Here is a 20,062-nt window from a genome sequence, read left to right as displayed (position 1 = left end):
TCAGCCTTACATGGAATGTGTCTAGTTTAGACTATGGAGACTTTCATACACACCAACAAAATATTTAATTAGCTAAAAATTGCACTGTGTAGTTAATCAATATTGGGAGAACAAATGTGATCAGGAAGAAATCCATGGAATTTCCATTGTACTTTATTTAAAAAAAGACCAAAACATTCTCAAGTAGTCAATGAGGCTGAACAGAACGTTTGGTGCAGTTTTTGATGACAGTTTTGAGCAAAACACAGAAATGATAACATTCCAGTCTTCAGCCAAGAAGAGAAATATCAATCGTTCCTACTTCCTCTTCCCTCCACCAAATATAATCTGCAAGTAAAAGAAACATAACAACCAACTTCTAATAACAATACGGTAATGGAGTGGGGTACACTAAATGTGCTCCAGGCCTTTCACATATGCACCTGGATTTATTTACAATAAAGGGGCTTGTTTTGACTGTATAGAAGGAAATAATATGATATCTGTATTGCTATATACCTAACGATTGCACTAACACACCCCAACCTCCCCTCCTTATAATATTCCATAAGGTTGGGAAACATTAAACCTATCAGTTTGGAGTTTTCCCCATCATCCGTGCCATAATTTAGTGTAGACAATGATGCATTCTTATGTCACACAATGCTGATATAATAGCTCTAAACAGTATCCTCATATAAAACTGCCAGAAATTGCCCACGGAATATTATCATTCACTGGCCACGGGTCTAAACTTATTCAGCTGCCTGGAAACCCATGTGACTGCTGCAGCCAATCTTTGGCGTAAGGGGACTTGCACCATTACATAGCCAGTGATTGGCTGCAGTGGTCATTCAGTAAAAGGCAGGTCAGTGAGGCCAGTGATTGGCTGAAGTGGTTATGTGGGTATACAGCAGGTCAGTAAGGCCAGTGATTGGCTACAGTGGTTATGTGGGTATACAGCAGGTCAGTAAGGCCAGTGATTGGCTACAGTGGTTATGTGGGTATACAGCAGGTCAGTAAGGCCAGTGATTGGCTACAGTGGTTATGTGGGTATACAGCAGGTCAGTAAGGCCAGTGATTGGCTACAGTGGTTATGTGGGTATACAGCAGGTCAGTAAGGCCAGTGCTTGGCTACAGTGGTTATGTGGGTATACAGCAAGTCAGTAAGGCCAGTGATTGGCTACAGTGGTTATGTGGGTATACGGCAGGTCAGTAAGGCCAGTGATTGGCTACAGTGGTCATGTGGGTATACGGCAGGTCAGTACGGCCAGTGATTGGCTACAGTGGTGTGGTCATGTGGGTACACAGCAGGTCAGTAAGGCCAGTGATTGGCTACAGTGGTGTGGTCATGTGGGTACACAGCAGGTCAGTAAGGCTAGTTATTGGCTACAGTGGTGTGGTCATGTGGGTATATGGCAGGTCAGTAAGGCCAGTGATTGGCTATAGTGGTGTGGTCATATGGGTACACGGCAGGTCAGTAAGGCCAGTGATTGGCTACAGTGGTGTGGTCATGTGGGTATATGGCAGGTCAGTAAGGCCAGTGATTGGCTATAGTGGTGTGGTCATGTGGGTACACGGCAGGTCAGTAAGGCCAGTGATTGGCTACAGTGGTGTGGTCATGTGGGTATATGGTAGGTCAATGATACCATTGATTGAATGCAGTGGTCGATTGGATGCTATGGTCGTGTGAGTATACGGCTGGTCACCACAGCCATCAGGTAAACATAGGCCAGGGAGGAAGAAAGCAGATGCTGGAGCAGCAGATCTACATTTTTTTTTTTTCCCCGTTAGCAACAACCAAAACAAATACAAATGAAAAACAGACCAGGCATAACAAGATCCAGAAATATAATGGAACGAATTGTAAAAAAAAACAACAAAAACAAACAAACATATTAGGCTGGGTTCACATATATCAGTTGTCCGGCACAGTTTCCCTCTGGTGCACGCCTGATGCTAGAACTGATTCCATTCATTTCAATGGGACAGTTCACAATCATCCAGAGTCTCAATTTTGATTCCGGGTGGTTGGACACGCTGGAGGGCACCGGTGAGGGGAACACAGCTTGCTGCGTTCGCCTTCCAGAAACAATGGACACCAGATGCCATACAACTGATGACAACTTGTCATCAGTTGCATAGAAATATAGGCTCACCTATGCCGGTCTAAAAGTGTCTGAGGGTGCGTTCACACCCTAGTAACTAGCAGCAGGTTTCCCACTGCGGGAAACTCACTACGAGTTACGCTACCATTCATTTGAATAGGTCCGCAAATCTGACACTATTGCGAACTGTCTGTGGACCCATTTAAATCAATGGTTACGTAACTCGCAGCAGGATTCCTGCAGCGGGAAACCCACTGCTAGTAATAGCGTGTGAATGCACCCTAAAACTGCTAAATTTCTGCATCTCTATTACATTGGGAAACTCTGGCCCAAACGCATATCTACTGACCAAAACAAACAGGATCACAGAAGCATACACAATTGTGAGTTTGAGGCATTAAATTCGTGCTTCAGCTGGGACACATGACTGTACACTGAAGCAAAAATGCATCCATAACACTTGTGTTACACCGCACATTATGGCTGCTACAAACTGAACCTCAGAGTTTCTACTGAACTGAACTTGGACAGAACCATGGCAATATTTTTTCCAATCAATGAGGGCGTCAGGGCTTGAACCCCAATATATGACCTATTTGTATGAACTGAAGTTCCCTAGGGAGGTACTGACTTAGTGAATTACATTTATGAGCAATGAGCCATTGCGACTTATATAACAGACCATGGCAGAAATGACATTCTCAGCTGCTCCCTGGTCCAGTCATCAGCAGAATGCAGGTACAGTGTGTAGCAGCCTGTCTTCTGTGAATGAGAAGTTCATGGGGTTGTCGTCATGTGCTGAACGGAACCACAGCTGCCGCTGTAGACATAAAAAACACCTGCCAGGAATAGGATTTCCCCAACGCTGTCTTCCTCTGTTGTCGGGGAAGATACAGTAACATCAGATTAGAGATTCCCCAAAATAACAGGGAAGCAGTTCCCATGCCATTTTTATAGGTCTCATTAAATATGTAAGTTATTAAAGGGGTACTCCGGCCCTGAGACATCTTATCCCCTATCCGTCACGCCCCCTCCCATAGACTTGCATAGCGGGGGGTGATGTCATACGGGGGCGGAGACGTGACGTCACGACACTCCGGCCCCGTAGTCGCCACCCAGCTGTTTGTGAGCTGGCACCGCGACGTGCAGCTCAAACAAGTGGGTGGCGAATACAAGATTGCGGGGTCCCCAGCGGCCTGACCCCCGCGGTGAGACATCTTATCCCCTATCCTTTGGATAGGGGATAAGATGTCTCAGGGCCAGAGTACCCCTTTAAACCCATCTTGTCCCCATTCTTATTTGTATGACATTTTTGGCAGAAAAAGTCATACAAATAAAAGGTCTTTCTTAGCAAAATGTGTTTGATGGAATCGTGCAGTTCACCAAACATATTTATTGCAGTTCAGGAATATTGGGGGAGATTTATCAAAACCTGTCCAGAGGAAAAGTTGCCCAGTTGCCCATAGCAACCAATCAGCTTGCTTCTTTCATTTTTAACAAGGCCTCTGCAAAATGAAAGAAGTGATCTGATTGGTTGCTATGGGCAACTCAGCTACTTTTCCTCTGGACTCGTTTTGATAAATCTCCCCCCATTGTTTCTAAAGGTTTCTGCAGTAATATCAGGAAGTATTACTTTACTGAGAGAGTAGTGGATGCATGGAATAGCCTTCCTGCAGAAGTGGTCGCTGCAAATACAGTGAAGGAGTTTAAACATGCATGGGATATGCATAAGGCTTCATATAAGATAGGGCCAGGGACTATTTATAGGACTCAGATTATTGGGAAGACTAGATGGGCCAAATGGTTCTTATCTGCCGACACAGTCTATGTTTCTATGTTTCACGAAGAATGCCAAACATTTATAGTGCCATTCCGCCTGGTGATACAGACATTACGGGAATATCCCAGATCCTCTAGGTTTATTGGGCCTCAAAACATTGCTTATTCTGCTAGTTCTTGGCATGTACCATTGGATGGAGGGGATCATCTGCTTTCTGCAAATAAACTAGGGCACACCTAGAAGCCAAAATCTGACCTGACGGTGGTTTATAGGCGGAGTATAGATAAAGAGGAATCTCCTAATGAAATTTTTGCATAGCACTAAAAAACATTATCTGGATTACAGAGCATCACATTCCAAGCAGACCGTCTAAAACCCCATAGTGTTAATTGTCAAAATCTCATCCGTACCATGTGGTACAGAGCTTATAGGGTGACTGGAGACAACCCCCTCCACGTAGACCCCATTACTTTATTATGCCACAATTATAGAAATTAAAATTAAAATAAAAAAATAAAAAAAGTATAAGAAGTTACAGCAGTAGTAACAAAGGGTTAATCCCCTCACTGTCAAACACATGACTATTGCGTGCAACATGGTACATATCCATATCCAGTCCGGGGCTACCCAAAAAAAAAAAAAAACACTATTCACAGACAACAGTACATAAAATCACCTACAAACGAATCAATGCCAATGTGCATATAAACGGTTAATAGAGACCCAATACTGCACTACATCAACTGTATACAGCTCATGCCATCCTTTCTCCTACCAATCTCACCGTTTTAGAGTTTTTAACTAAAATCAGACCAGGCACGCAGGAGTTAATCCATTATTTAGGAACTGCAATAACCAGCCAATGGAGGGTCAATGCCCCATCACTTGACAGATTAACAGTTCTTATTTCAGGAGTTCATTGGCTTCACCCTCCTCTTGGATTTTGCCTAGCTACAGCAATTCAGACTGCAAGGCACTCGATGCAATAGGCTCCTGGGCATATAATGGGTTAAGGTAGCGTTTCCCAACCAGGGCGCCTCCAGCTGTTGCAAAACTACAACCCCCAGCATGCCCGGACAGCCGAAGGCTGTCCGGGCATGCTGGGGGGTTGTAGTTTTGCAACAGCTGGAGGCACCCTGGTTGGGAAATACTGGGTTAAGGCAACCCCCTTGGGCTATACAGCCTCCTTCTCCAGGGACAGCCCCAGCTTCAAAGAGTTAATCCAGGCTGATTCTCCCATGCAGATCTGTGCATTGCACCCCCCCCCCCCCCTTCCCCTTCCCTAAGCTTGCACTAATTTAATCAGTAACGCTAGAAATGAAGGGGGAAAAGACCTCATTAACCCCTTGCAGTGGGTTTGGACATCTATATGCTGCCAGTTCTTAATATAAAGAGGTTAAATCGTTTTAAAGAAACCCAAATCTCCATTGTCAGTCATTCCCCAGCAGCTGAGTAATCTAATAGGAGGGATAATGTGCAGCATTCAGCTGGCCCCAGACATCCATACTATGTATAGAGCACTATAGATACATCACATATAGTGGGAGGATGTATGCACATAGCACTGAGGGATCCTCAATGGATCCAGCCTATATATACGCTGCATGTAGTACATGTTTTGTGTATGGATATCCGTGCCTATAGCCTCGCACTTACCCCCTATTGCAATCCTTGCTTGGCTGGTCTCCTTTTGGTGTTGCTCCCCAATCCAGCTCCTCAGGGTTCTTGCATTGCATCTCCTGGTTAATCAGTGCCTGGGTAGGGGGAGGGATCGTTTGCATGTCACTCCAAATTGCCTTACTTGCTAAAAATTCTCTCTTCTCCCTTTTGCAGCTGTCAGGGCAGGCAGGGAAGTGCATGTGAAGATACAACACAAGAGGAAGAAGAAGAGCTGCTGATGTCAATCCATTGCCATGCAGTGTGTGTGGTGGAGAGGGGAGCAATGATCAGCAATGTCTCTCTATCTCTCCCCCCCCCCCCCTTTTTTTTTTTTTGTCCTTTCCTTCCAAACTACATGGAGATATTAAGCTAAGTCTTCACTGTTGCAAAATATCAGCAGCCATGTTATGCAGACTTCCACTGGGGGAGCATCTAACAATTTTTACATGCTCTGTATAACAGATTGCTGAGGGAGTGTGTCTAAAGAACCAGAGTGCAACTTTCCTTCCCCCCCCCCCCCCCCATTGCAATGCACAAACCTCCAGGAAATCTATTTAGGCACTGACTTGGAGGTTTGGAGGTGTTTTATGTGTTTATTTATTTTAGTGTATACAGTGGTCCCTCAAGTTACAATATTAATTGCTTCCAGGACGATCATTGTATGTTGAAACCATTGTATGTTGAGACCAGAACTCTATGGAAACCTGGTAATCGGTTCTAAAGGCACCAAAATGTCATCCAAAAATAGGAAAATGTGAAGATTAAAGAAAAATAAGTAGATAACTAATATAGATAAAGCAAATCCTTACATATAAAAGTAAGAAAGATCTGCTGGGAGCTGTAAATCACTGTCTATGTCAGTGTTTCCCAAGCAGGGAGCCTCCAGCTGTTGCAAAACTACAGCTCCCAGCATGCCCGGACAGCCAAAGGCTGTCCGGGCATGCTGGGAGTTGTAGTTTTGCAACAGTTGGGGGCACCCTGATTGGGAAACACTGATGTAGAGGGTTGAATAATTTACCAGGACAAGAGGTAAACACTGGTCCATGTAGAGGACAGGAGCTTCTTCGGGGTCCTGTACAGTACATGCAATGTCCTAAAAAAGTAACATGGAGCCGCCCTCACCTGGTGTCCAAAGGAGCAGCACCCTGGTACAGGTAAAGTGTACAGAACATGTAGTACCTCCCTGTACTGTAGGGGGCGCAACCAGACACCAGTCAGTGCATGCACTTCAGTAATACAGGGGTTTTACCAGTAAAATGTCCATTCTGATTGGTCGGTTCTTCCGGCCATTGACACGTTTCACAGATCTGGACTGTCTGGTGCATTGTATGTTGAGTCTGGTTTCAACTTACAATGGTCAAGAAAAGAACATTGTATGTTGAAACTATTGTATGTTGAGGCCATTGTAAGTTGAGGGATCACTGTACTATAAATACAGCAGATACATTTTTCAGTACAAACATAAATAAATAGTGTTACATAGCTACATTTTGGCTCTGGCCCCTTGCAGGTGCTTCTTTTTAAAGCAGGGTTTCCCAACCAGGGTTCCTCCAGCTGTTGCAAAAGTTTTTTTGTCCTTTAGTATTGGGTAGTTATATGCCCTTAGTATTGGTTGTAACTTGTTTAGTACGTTTTTATTTAGGTCATTTAAATGTTTCTTTGGTCATATTTAGGTCATTTAAATGTTTCTTTGAGGTCATGTTCACACGAAGGAAATTTCCAATGCGGAATTCCACAGGAAAAAATTCCACAAGGACATTTTGCGGCATCAGAATCCCAATGATTTGAGGCCATGTTTACACGTCCGGAATTTCCAGGTGGAATTCCGCGGAAGATTCCGGAGAAGCAGAGTCCTGTTGATTTGAACAGGATTCTGCTGTGATATGCACACGGCGGAATTTCCATGACAGATGTTTCTGGCACAGAAATTCCGAATTCTTTGTCCGCAGAAAGAATGAACTTGCTAATTTTTTCTGCGGATTAGGCACGGAATACGTAGCTGTCTATGAGACGGCGAATTCCTGTGCGGTCCTAGCAGCGGTATGTTATGCTGGCGCCTGCACTCTACGGAATGTCCGCACAGAGATTTTCCATGCAGACTTTCCGGATGTGTAAACATAGCCTAAATGGGATTCTGCTGCAGTGTGCACATGGCAGAATTTCCAGTGTCTGCAGAAAGAGGAGACAATTCTATTATTTCTGCAGATTCTACAAGGAAATGCATTTGCGTCTATAAGACAGCACGTTTCCGTACCCACAATCCACTGTGTGAACAGGGCCTTAGGGTACATTCCCACTGCATGGAGATAAAATATGCCCACATGAGACATACAAGGTTCTTAAAGGGGTACTCCACCTCTAGACATCTTATCCCCCTATCCAAAGCATAGGGGATAAGATGTCTGATCGGGGGGGTTCCCGCCGCTGGGGACCCCCGCAATATAGCATGCGGCACCCACCTGTTTCTTGTCTGGAAGCGCTGGAGGGTCTGGGTCGCGACCACGGGAACGGAAGTCCGTGACGTCATGACTTCGCCCCCGTGTGACGTCACGCCCCGTCCCCTCAATGCAAGTCTATGGGAGGGGGCGTGACGGCTGTTCACACTACAAAATTATCAAGTGGAAATCTGCAGGAATATTCAGCTTGATGGGATTCTGCTGCACTGTGCACATGGGGGATTTTCCGTGGCATCCGCAGAAACATTGAACCATTTAATGTTTCTGCAGATTCCGCTCAGAAATGCGCCAAATCAAGCAAATGTGCATAATATCCGCCCATAATTTCCTAGCAGACATTCCGCCCACTTTCGGCCATGTGAACATGGCCTAACGGTAGGTTCATACTACATTCGTGCCCCAGTTAGTTGTATCTGTCAAATTGAGTCACCTAGTGAATCCATGGTGTTTTTTTTTGTTTTGTTTTTTTGCAGTCTGCGGCGCTTTTGAATCAGCTGAAAATGGCGCATACGTCCTGAACTGAGTCACTAGGTAACTTAGTTGCCCATGTAAATGTGACCCCCATTTCATTTCTCCAACCTTCCTTTTAGGCTAAGTTTCCACTTGTTTTTTTTTTTTTCCTGCGTTTTTTGGGGTGAAAAAAAACGCCAGTGTAATTTCCTGCATCTGACGTTTTTTCTAGCGTTTTTGTATTTGAGTGGAAATAGCATTTTTGTCCCCTTTGGCGTTTTTTTCAAAATTTGTTGGGTACCAGAAAAAAAGAAAAAATGCAGTAGGGATGGGAAAAAATGTATTTAACAAAACCTTTATTTTTTATAATGAAATTTGATTTAATTTTTAATAAATTTTTACATTTTTAAGGTAGTACTACTACTCCCAGCATGGAACACACTGTACCTTTACTAATAGACATGTCACCCTGGGTGTCACTCCTGATACCCATTGCGATCCTCGTGTATAATGTATAGATGCGGCTGGCCGCTCTTCTATGGTCCCCTGCATTGACTTTTATATCCACCTATTCATATCTCCCACAGAGAGCTGTGATTGGTTGGAACTAATATATATATATATATATATATATATATATATATATATATACGGCAGTGCAGGGGACCATAGAAGAGCGGCCGGCCTCATCCATAAATTATACAGAAGGATCGCAATGGACCCGGGGCAATCTGTCAATTAGTACAGGTACTACTACTCCCATCAACTTCCATACTGGGAGTAGTAGTACTACCTAAAAAAAAAAAATAATTAAGAAAAATAAGTGAAAAACACACACTACATTTTTATTGTCGGCTACATTTTTAGTGCCCTGCCCGCCCACATAAATTGATCCCTGTTTAAAAATTTATAATAATGTTGTTTGATAAATTTCGTTAAATACTAATTTTTCCATCACTACTGAATCTTTTTTATTTATTTTTTAATGGTTCCTTATGAAATTATATTAAAAAAGGAATCTAAATCACTTTTTGGATCACTAAAGTCCAAAAAAGAATAAAAACCGTCTGCAAAAACGCTAAAAAAAAAAAGGCATGCCTGATGAAGCGGCACTTCCGCGAAACGCGTTGCATTGTGGGAATAAAGAAAAGTTACATTTAATCTGATCTCCAGCGCCTTCTTGATCTCTGCCTGTTTGAAGGGAATTTCTATTGCATCTGTGGATATACTGTAAAAGGATGCCAATCTTTCAAAACTGGCATGTCAATGTTGGGTTACTGCAGTTTAGACCCAGCTAACCACACTCTTTAAGAGAAATCTCCTAATTTTTGTCCAAACTGCCAACCTAAAAGGGCAATGCTCAGGTCTTCATACAGACTAATGGATTCATTCAGTAGGAGTCTGTTTCAACTTCTTTGCACCAATGATCTGTGAAAGTGGAGATTAATATTCCTACTGCTCAATTTGCAGCTACTGGTGCAAAAGATAAAATAGGCATTTAGAGCTACATTAACCCCTTAACAACTAGGCCTACTCTGGCCTCAAAGGACCAAGCTGCGTTTTGTTTGCCTGTTTTTTTAAATTAAATTTTCTTCACATTCCAAGAGCCATGACGTTTACATTTTCCATCTGACATACGTGTATGGGGCTTGTTTTTTGCTGGGTGAGTTGTATTTTTCAATGACAACATTTTGGGGAACATAAAATGTATTGATTCAATTTTCTAAAAATGTTCTAAGGGTAATGGAAAAACAGCTTTTATTTATTTATTTATTATTTTTTTTTTTTCCTGTTTTAAGTTTTGTGCTGTTCACCTTTTATCTAGGAGTTGGTAAAATTACTGTGATACCAAATATGATATGTATGTCTGTGTGTGGATATAGATAAAACGATATGTATGCAATAAAAACACTTCATTTTATTTTTGTGTGTTGCCATGGCAAACGTATGGCATAGCAGGGCATCGTCTGCAAGACTTTAGGTGCCCATACACTTACAATAGCTGTCAACCAAACACTTACACTGAGAGGCATTCTTCCTAACTTCGCATGTATACATGCACACTGGGCTCAGCAAAGCATGCACGTGTCTTCAGTAGAGAGAGAGAGGAGAATAAGGCCATGTTTACACGGTGTAATTTCTGCGCAGAGTCTGGCGGAAAAATTCAGCACGGAAATTCCGTTGCAGCAGTGTCCCATTGTTTTCAATGGGATTCTGTTGCACCATGCAAACTGCGGAATTTTCACAGCAGAAACATCTGACATAGGAATTCCGAATCCGCCCTCTGCAGAAAGAATTGACTGCTGGTAGTCATGGTTCCCGTCCACCAGTTCTGCTTTAGAAGCCATGGTGACGTCACTTTTTGGCCAGAGCACAGGCTTATCTCAGCACATTCACCATGTCTGACAGTTGCAGGTATACTGCCTTTAGCTTGAGAGCTATCAGACACTGAAGCAAATGGCCTGTCTGTGACCCCAGCCCAGGGAATGTGAGCTGACAGTAGAAGCAGAGAGAGAGGTAATCAGCCAGATGAGAATAATCCTTTTAGTTTATAATAGTCTTTTACAGCAATCATATATTACATAAAGAAATGTATGAGATTTTCCATATCCCCACCAGAACTGTTCTATACCTCTACTGACCATGGGGATGCACATTATACCATATATGACCTAAGGTCATATTATCACTGAGATGTAATGTGTTAAATCTTTCTGGCCTTCAGCAGTGCTCCCATCCTCAGGCAAATTAAGAAGCTAAGCGCAAATGGAGAAACCAGTAATAAATAGTGAGTCTCCCCTGGGGAATCATTTATCTGGGTTTCCAGGCTCAGAGCTGCTGAAGAAAATCTGGAAAACCATTTTATCAAACAAGAAAATCCAATCAATTTCCATTTGAATATTTGTCCTTGACAAATTGGAGGCTTTGTTTTTTTTTTCTTTGACTCGTCGACTAATATGGAATTAGTGTAAAATAAGTACTGATAATAGTGATAGACTCCAGTGCAGGCATAGGCAACCTTAAGCACTGCAGATGTTTTGGACTACATCTCCCATGATGCTTTGGCAGAATTTTGGCTGTAAGAGCATCATGGGAGATGTACTCCATAATATCTGTAGAGCCGTAACAGCATCCATAGGCTGTTAATAACATATTAATCAACATTTATTGCTCCATGGCACTGTGCAACATTTAAACACTAAGGGCCCATTCATTCCTTCTGCGGAGTCCAGAATTTCTATTTCAGTGGCAGACAGGGCTAACCCTGGAAATAATTGCAAACCAGCCCCACAGCATTGTATCAGCCACCGGCATCCACGGCTAGATTTATCACTTTACAGTGCACTAAGGCCCAGATTTATCAAGAAAATAAAAATGGAGTGATTTTCCCACAGCAACCAATCAGCTTTCACTTTACCAGAGCTCGTTAGCTGAGCTGTGATTGGTCGCTGTGGGAAAATCTCTCCCCTTTTTCTCTCACACAGTATGATAAATCTAACCCTATATATCTACCTATCAAGGTAATAAATTGCTACAGTATTTCACTATATTGGAACCATTTTACTTATATATATATATATATCAATTTTCCATGCACTATAATACTGTATATATCTATATAACTCATACATTTACCAAGTAGCAATAGTATAAGGAGGAAAGGAAATAATATCACACTACTATTACTGATCAAATTCTTAATACTGAGACCAGTATTACCAATAATACCAGTATACAAGGAGGAATATTATCACCATACATATTACCATCATACTGTTACTGACCAAATCCAGTATTCTGAGACCAATATTACCAATAATACCAGTGTACAAGGAGGAATATTATCACCATACACATTACCATCATATTGTAACTGACCAAATCCTGTATTCTGAGATCAATATTAACAATAATACCAGGATTACAAGGAGGAATATTATTACCATACATATTACCATCATACGGTCACTGACCAAATCCTGTATACTGAGATCAATATTACCAGTATAGGTGCAGCAGAATCCCATTGAAAACAATGGGATGCTGCTGCAACAATATTTAGAGTCCAGATTAGGGCCCATTCACATGGTGGAATTTCCAAAAGGAAACCAGTGAAAAAATCCCACCATGCTTGAGAAAGACCCACATTAGGGTTGAAAAATCACATGGTGCCATGGAGGAATAAAAGTGGATGAATATGTTATGTTAATTATTATTGGATTACCGTAATTATGTTATGAAATCTAACACGCCCCTTAGACATGGGAAATGGTAACTTTAGCATTCACTTACATTGCAATCATTTCTTACTTGATAAATGGACTGCTTTTTCTTTAATGTGCAGACTTTATAGTGCTATTAAAGTGTGAGAATACTACTAAAGAAAGAGACCCAACCTGCAGAACAGGGTTTATGTACAATCAAATAAAAATGGAGTCTGCAATTATTGTATAAATCTGTCACAACATTCTGTAGATCACTAAAACAACGTTAGGGTGCGTTCACACTCTAGTAACTAGCAGCAAGTTTCCCGCTGTGGACGACCCGCTGCGAGTTACGCTACCATTTATTTGAATTGGTCCGCGGAAGTCTGCAATAGTGTCAGATTTGCAGATTGTCTGCGAACCCATTTAAATGAATTGTTGCGTAGCTCGCAGAGGGTTTCTGGCAGCGGGAAACTCACTGCTAGTTACTAGAGTGTGAACGCACCCTTACACACTGGCTAAAATGTAGCCCACTTTTGAACACTAATCAATCTATTCTAGGCAATGCTCTGTGAGCTCTATACATTAGGAGCAGTTGTACTAATCTATTTGTCAGTCTGTTGCAATGTAATCTACGGTAGTCCAGATTGATTTAGACCAGGCTTAAAGGGGTACTCAGGTGGGATTTTTTTTTTTTTTTTTTTTTTTTAAATCAACTGATGCCAGAAAGTTAAACAGATTTGTAAATTACTTCTATTAAAAAAACTTAATCCTTCCAGTACTTTTTAGTGGCTGTATACTACAGAGGAAATTTTTTTCTTTTTGGATTTCTTTTCTGTCACGACGACAGTGCTCTCTGCTGACACCTCTTTCCATGTCAGGAACCGTCCAGAGCAGGAGAAAATCCCCATAGCGAACATATGCTGCTCTGGACAGTTCCTAAAATGGTCAGAGGTGTCAGCAGGGAGTACTGTGGTCGTGACAGAAAAGAAATCCCCAAAGAAAATAATTTCCTCTGTAGTATACATCCGCTAATATGTACTGGAAGGATTAAGAATTTTTTTATAGAAGTAATTTACAAATCTGTTTAACTTTCTGGCACCAGTTAATAAAAAAAAAAGTTTTCCACTGGAGTACCTCTTTAACTCACCTTGTGGGACCATACCCTACTTGTGTCACCTTCTATCACAAGAATGTTTTCCCTGCCTGATGGCAGCTATCAGTTTTGGTCATTAGACCCATGGTTGGGCTGGAACTTGTGGCCTTAATATGGACAAAACAATGCGTCTATATTATGCTATCATGCTACGACTCTGGGTACCTTACCCAAAATGCATCCGTGTATTGTGCTCTCTTTCTGTATGTTTTATGAATCATGAAAGATCAATTTATAAAAGACCATCTTAACCCAGACACTGTGATGCTAGACATTTGTTTCTACGTGCTGTATAAGACATTCTTTAGATATATAAATGAAAAAAGGAAATTAAAACAAGGAATAACTAAATAAAAACAAAGGAAGGTATGTAGAAGAGAATAAAGGGCTAGCCGACTGCCTTAATGAATACTTCTGTTCAGTTTTTACAGAAGAAAAAGAAGGAAAAGGACCTCAATTAGGGAGGAAGACTAATGAATGCTTTGATGCATGTGTCTTTACAGAGGAAGAGGTTCTACGTTTGCTGTCTAAAGTGAAGACAAGTCACAGAGGCCTGATGGGATACACCCAAAATTATTAAAAGAGTTTAGTGGTGAGCTAGCAAAACCGTTAACAGATTTATTTAACCAATCAGGAGTCGTCCCGGAAGATTGGAAATTAGAAAATGTCGTGCCAATTCACAAGAAAGGTAGTAGGGAGGAATCAAGCAACTATAGGCCAGTAAGTCTGACATCAATAGTGGGAAAATTAATGGAAACCCTACTAAAGGATAGGATTGTAGAACATCTAAAATCCCATGGATTGCAAGATGAAAAACAACATGGGTTTACTTCAGGGAGATCATGTCAAAAAAAATCTTATTGATTTTATTGACTGGGTGGCTAAAATAAGAGATGGGGGAGGGGCGGTAGACATCGCATATCTAGATTTTAGTAAGGCTTTTGACACTGTCTCACATAGAAGACTTATCAATAAACTGCAGTCATTGAGCTTGGACTCCCATATTGTTGAGTGGATTAGGCAGTGGCTGAGTGACAGACAACAGAGGGTTGTAGTCAATGGAGAATAGTCAGGGCAAGATCTTGTTACCAGTGGGGACCTCAGGGATCTGTACTGGGACCAATTTTGCTTAATATCTTCATTAGTGATATTACAGAAGGTCTCGATGGTAAGGTGTGTCTTTTTGCTGATGACACAAAGATATGTAACAGGGTTGATGTTCCTGGAGGGATCCGCCAAATAAAAAAGGATTTAGGAAAACTAGAAGAATGGTCAGAACTCTGGCAACTGAAATTGAATGTGAATAAGTGCAAGATAATGCACATGGGGTGTAAAAACCCTCTGGCAGAATATAGAATATTTGACACAGTCCTGACCTCAGTGTCTGAGGAAAGGGAGTTAGGAGTAATTATTTCAGAAGACTTAAAGGTAGGAAGACAATGTAATAGAGCAGCAGGAAATGCTAGCAGAATGCTTGGATGTATAGGGAGAGGTATAAGCAGTAGAAAGAGAGAAGTGCTCATGCCGCTGTACAGAACACTGGTGAGACCTCACTTGGAGTATTGTGTGTAGTACTGGAGGCCGTATCTCCAGAAGGATATAGATACTCTAGAGAGAGTTCAAAGAAGAGCAACTAAACTAGTACTGTACATGTATTGCAGGATAAAACTTACCAGGAAAGATTAAATGACCTTAACATGTATAGCTTGGAAGAAAGAAGAGACAGAGGGGATATGATAGAGACTTTTAAATACATAAAGGGAATGAACATGGTAAAGGAGGAGAGCATATTTAAAAGAAAAAAACTACCACAAGAGGACATTGTTTTATATTAGAGGGGCAAAGGTTTCTGCAGTAATATCAGGAAGTATTACTTTACTGAGAGAGTAGTGGATGCATGGAATAGCCTTCCTGCAGAAGTGGTCGCTGCAAATACGGTGAAGGAGTTTAAACATGCATGGGATAAGCATAAGGCTTTCCTTCATATAAGATAGGGCCAGGGACTATTGATAGGATTCAGATTATTGGGCAGACTAGATGGGCCAAAAGGTTCTTATCTGCCAACACATTCTATGTTTCTATATTTCTATGTTAGTGTGAACTCAGCCTAAGACTTTGAGTTAAAGAGTGTCTGTCAACACATTTTTCCATACAAAACCAAGGCAAATGTCAGAAAGATGTTGGAAAGCTAGTTTACACATACCCATGTTGGTTTTCCTAAACAACCAATTGCTCTGAAATCTGAATATTATTTGTGTTTGCAAGTGTCCTGGAGGCATGGCTCTGCTGCTGAAGTGCCACACTATCCCCCTCACTCAATCCCTTCATATTTACCCTTGACTGTCATTTTGAGCATCATATACAGGGCAGTGGCATAGTGATCGGGGTGCGGGCCACACTGGGTGACACCAGCCTGAAGGGGTGACAACATGAACGGTCAGCACCGTGGGGGGTGCTGATTAGGGTATGAAAAGGGGGTACAGCAGTGGGGGTGATAAATGTTGGGGAGGCAGAGAAGGAGGGAATGTTTGGATGAACTTGGGTTTATTGGGGAATGATGAGGGGGAACAGCAGTGTGTGGTGGGAGGGTGATGAATGTGTTGAGGAGGCACGGGGGAGGTTACATTTGGGGGCTGAATAGGGTATGCTGAGGGGGTACAGAAATGCATGTGTGAGGGTGGGTGATGAACGTTGAGGAGGCACAGCAAGGGGGTGTGTTTGGATGAATGATGAGGGGGTACAGCAGTGGGGGGGCTGATGAATGATGAGGCAGGGGGGATTGGGGTATGATGAGGGGGGACAACAATGTGTGGCGGGGATGATGAATGTGTTGAGGCATAGCAGGGGGGATGAGGAGGCACAGGAGGGGGGTTGAGGTGTGATGCACTGTACAGCAGTGGGGGGGCTGATGAATGATGAAGCAGGCACAGCTGTGGGAGAAAGATGATAGATAAAGAGGCACAGTGGGAGGAGGGGGGTTTGAAAGATTAGGAGGCACAGCAGGGGAGAGAGTGATGAATGATGAGGTGGTACCGCTGGGAAGTGGTTGATGAATGATAAGGCAAAGAAGTGGGGGGTGATGAATGCTGAAGATTTATTTCAATATAGTTCTTCTTTAATGTTATATGGCTACAAAAAGATGACTGCGTTGGTTGGCGGTGTTATGTTGAGGGTGACACAATTTTCTTCCTCACCTGGTGACATCAGCCCTAGCAACGCCACTGATTCATATATGCAGGATAATGGGGCAAAGTTCAGTACTATAAACAGCATTTCAGTGGCCAGGCCACGCCTCATGGACACTTGCAGGCCCAAATAAAATGTGGAGCAATCCAAAGCACAGAAACCACCAACCTGCACATACATGAAGTGAGCAAACAGCTTTTATGTTAACTAAAGAATACAAATAAAAGAGTCTGCCTCTGATATAGAAATACAAGTTGGAGAAAAACCTCTAATAAAATATACAAGCATTAGAAAAAGGGGGGAAAAATTGGCCATACATATTTTAATAAACAGCTTGCCTCTGATATGAAAACAGCAACTGAGAAGAATAAAGAAACTGTATAATTTACATATAAGAGCAATTGCAGTGGAGGTTATTTCTCAAGAACCGAATCTTAAAGGGGTACTCTGGTGCCAGAAGGTTAAACAGTTAGACAGATTTGTAAATTACTTCTATTTAAACATCTTCACCCTTCCAGTAGCTTGAAGTTGTATTGTTCTTTTTGTCTGACCACAGTGCTCTCTGCTGACACCTCTGTCTATCTCAGGAACTGTCCAGAGTAAGTAAGGATTGCTATGGGGATCTGCTCCTTCTTTAGACACTTTCTAACATGGACAGGAGTGTCATTAGTAAGAGAGCACTGTGGTCAGACTGAAAAGAACTACACAACTTCCTCTGGAGCATACAGCAGCTGCTAAGTACTAGAAGGATTAAGATTTTTAAACAGAAGTAATTTACAAATCTGTTCAACTTTCTGTCAACAGTTGATTTGACATTAAATAAGAAATTCCACCAGAATACCCCTTTAAAGATATATTAGCAGCAGTTAACCAAGGTGGATCTACTATCAGTTTTATTAGTCTGCAAACAGAAGCCATGAGGGGAAAACAATCACTTCCTTAGATACAATAAGCACAAAAGAAAGCCCAATAAGGATCAATTTCCACCCCCAAAACAAGAAGTTGACAGAAGTAGTGTGAACAGTTGGTTTGCCTAACAAAACATATAGGGTGCTAAATCTTATTAGTGAAAAAATTGCTTCTGAGCTTCTGACCTTTGGCGTGGATTCTCTCATGACCCTGTTAGCAGTCGGACAAGCGATACCAATAAAGCCAGTTTTCACCTGGCGCACCACTTGGGGGAAAAACTTCTTTATAAAAAAAATAGAGACCCCTTAAAGGAAAACTGTCACATGTTTTGTCCCGCACTATCCACAGGTACCTGTGGATAGTGCGGGAGACGCTGAACAATTTGAGTCCTACCTTGCCCGGATCCGCTGCGCCGTTTGCCCGTTACAGGTCTTTTTCTGTGTATTAAAATTAGCACTTAACTGGCAAAGGCGGGGTTACAACCTTCAACTGCCACTATGTTGTAACCGCCGCCCTGCCCGCAGCACCGTCCGGCTAATGAATATTCATATATTGCCTTACTATGTTGTCTCATATCGGCCGAGTCCTGGACGCTACTGCGCATGTGCGGGATTTCTCACTACACCCGGAAGCGGTCTTCAGTGCTGCTTCATTCGTCCGGAGCAGCGCTGAAGTAAGGGTGTAGGCAGTTTGAGACTAGGCCGATATGAGACAACATAGTAAGGCAATATATGAATATTCATTAGCCGGGCGGTGCTGCGGGCAGGGTGGCGGTTACAACACAGTGGCAGTTGAAGGCAGTAACCCCGCCTTTGCCAGTTAAGTGCTAATTTTAATACACAGAAAAAGACCTGTAACGGGCAAACAGCGCAGCGGATCAGGGCAAGGTAGGACTCAATTTGTTCAGCATCTCCCGCACTATCCACAGGTACCTGTGGATAGTGCGGGACAAAACATGTGACAGTTTTCCTTTAATCTACATAAAGCCCAGGATTTGAAATATTTTACAATTCTGGACTACAAAGTAGAGGTACAATGAAAAAGGCAGCAATTTCAGGATATGAAGAAAACTGTTTGATATTGACACATTTAATCTTATTTTTAAACTTCCAAGTGTATTTCTGCTGTAAAACTAAGACGTATGCCACTTGGAATTTATTATATATAGACTTCCATGTTAAACATGTATAAGCGTAACATGTGTCATTTTACTGGGTTCAGCGTTATGCAATAGTACAGAGAGCTGCTCTATTTTCTAGGATAAGATGGAAACTAGGATGATGGAAACTCTGATAAAACCCGCCTGATGGGCGGTCAAAATTATACTTTCCTGGCTTCTTTCAGGTTATTGCGCTCTATGAATGCATTTGCCCTATGTGTCAGGAGATTTCCTAATGCACATGGCAAACAGACACCACAAATGTGGTGTAAGAGAAGCCACATACGGCATGTCATACCCAATACTAAGATTGATAGCACTAAGCCCATGCTGCTTTTTACCTTAAAGGGGTTATCTATGTTTTTTTTTTTTTTTTTTATAATTAAAGAGGCCAACATAAAATATTGATATGTTGCAAATTTAGTAATTCTACAACTATCTGTAATATATGTCTTTTAAAAATATGGTGGTTTTACCACCTATTTGGCTGTTATAATTCCTGCCACTAGATGTCCCCATACCTGCTAATTTTATATCCAGTTCCTGGCCGAGTCATCTATGTATTAACACCACCTCATCTGGATCCCTGCCACAGCCACTAAGACACAGAGTCAGCAAGTGATAGTGGACACAGCTTGCTCAGGAACACATGTCCTGCTAGGGAGAGGAATGAAGGGTAATTGAGCAGCGCAACATGGCTGTTTTTTGGTCAAAGAGATAAAAGTGACAGGAATATGACCCTAAATACAGTGTGAGTAACATCCTTGTTTGTTTGTTTTTTTATTATTTTCCTTGCTGACAGGTATGCTTTAGAAAGAACCAAATTTATTAAAATAACAAACTAACTGATACTTAAACTGCTATCCCACACTGATCCCTCATTTAGCCTCCAGTCGGCACCCCCATTTTACTTTAGGACTGTCAATCAACAGCCTCTGCAGTTACTCTCCATACTCCTGGCATCAATACTTAGTGATGGGAGCCAGGTTAAAGTCATGACAGCCATGAGGAAAAA

The 20,062-nt window shown here is 42.0% G+C and overlaps 1 protein-coding gene across 7 annotated transcripts in view; it reads right to left on the bottom strand.

Annotated features, from left to right (window-relative positions):
* Positions 1 to 18,567, bottom strand: part of SLC8A3 (solute carrier family 8 member A3) — a 297,810-nt gene extending 279,243 nt beyond the window's left edge. For 2 of the 7 annotated variants that reach the window (XM_056547167.1, XM_056547174.1), the window contains exon 1: positions 5,524 to 5,844. The gene's annotated coding sequence lies outside the window, so the exon portion shown is untranslated. Of the gene's footprint in view, positions 1 to 5,523; positions 5,845 to 18,073; positions 18,094 to 18,281; positions 18,430 to 18,449 lie in introns of those variants that run through there. The other 5 variants (XM_056547169.1, XM_056547168.1, XM_056547171.1 and 2 more) reach the window with 5 other exon arrangements.
* Positions 18,568 to 20,062: the final 1,495 nt, after the last annotated feature.

This window comes from Hyla sarda, chromosome 11 (genome assembly GCF_029499605.1).
Source record: "Hyla sarda isolate aHylSar1 chromosome 11, aHylSar1.hap1, whole genome shotgun sequence".
NCBI classification, from domain to species: domain Eukaryota; kingdom Metazoa; phylum Chordata; class Amphibia; order Anura; family Hylidae; genus Hyla; species Hyla sarda.
The sequence above is the reverse complement of the archived record's forward strand: the minus strand, read 5'-3'. Positions and strand labels throughout refer to the sequence as shown.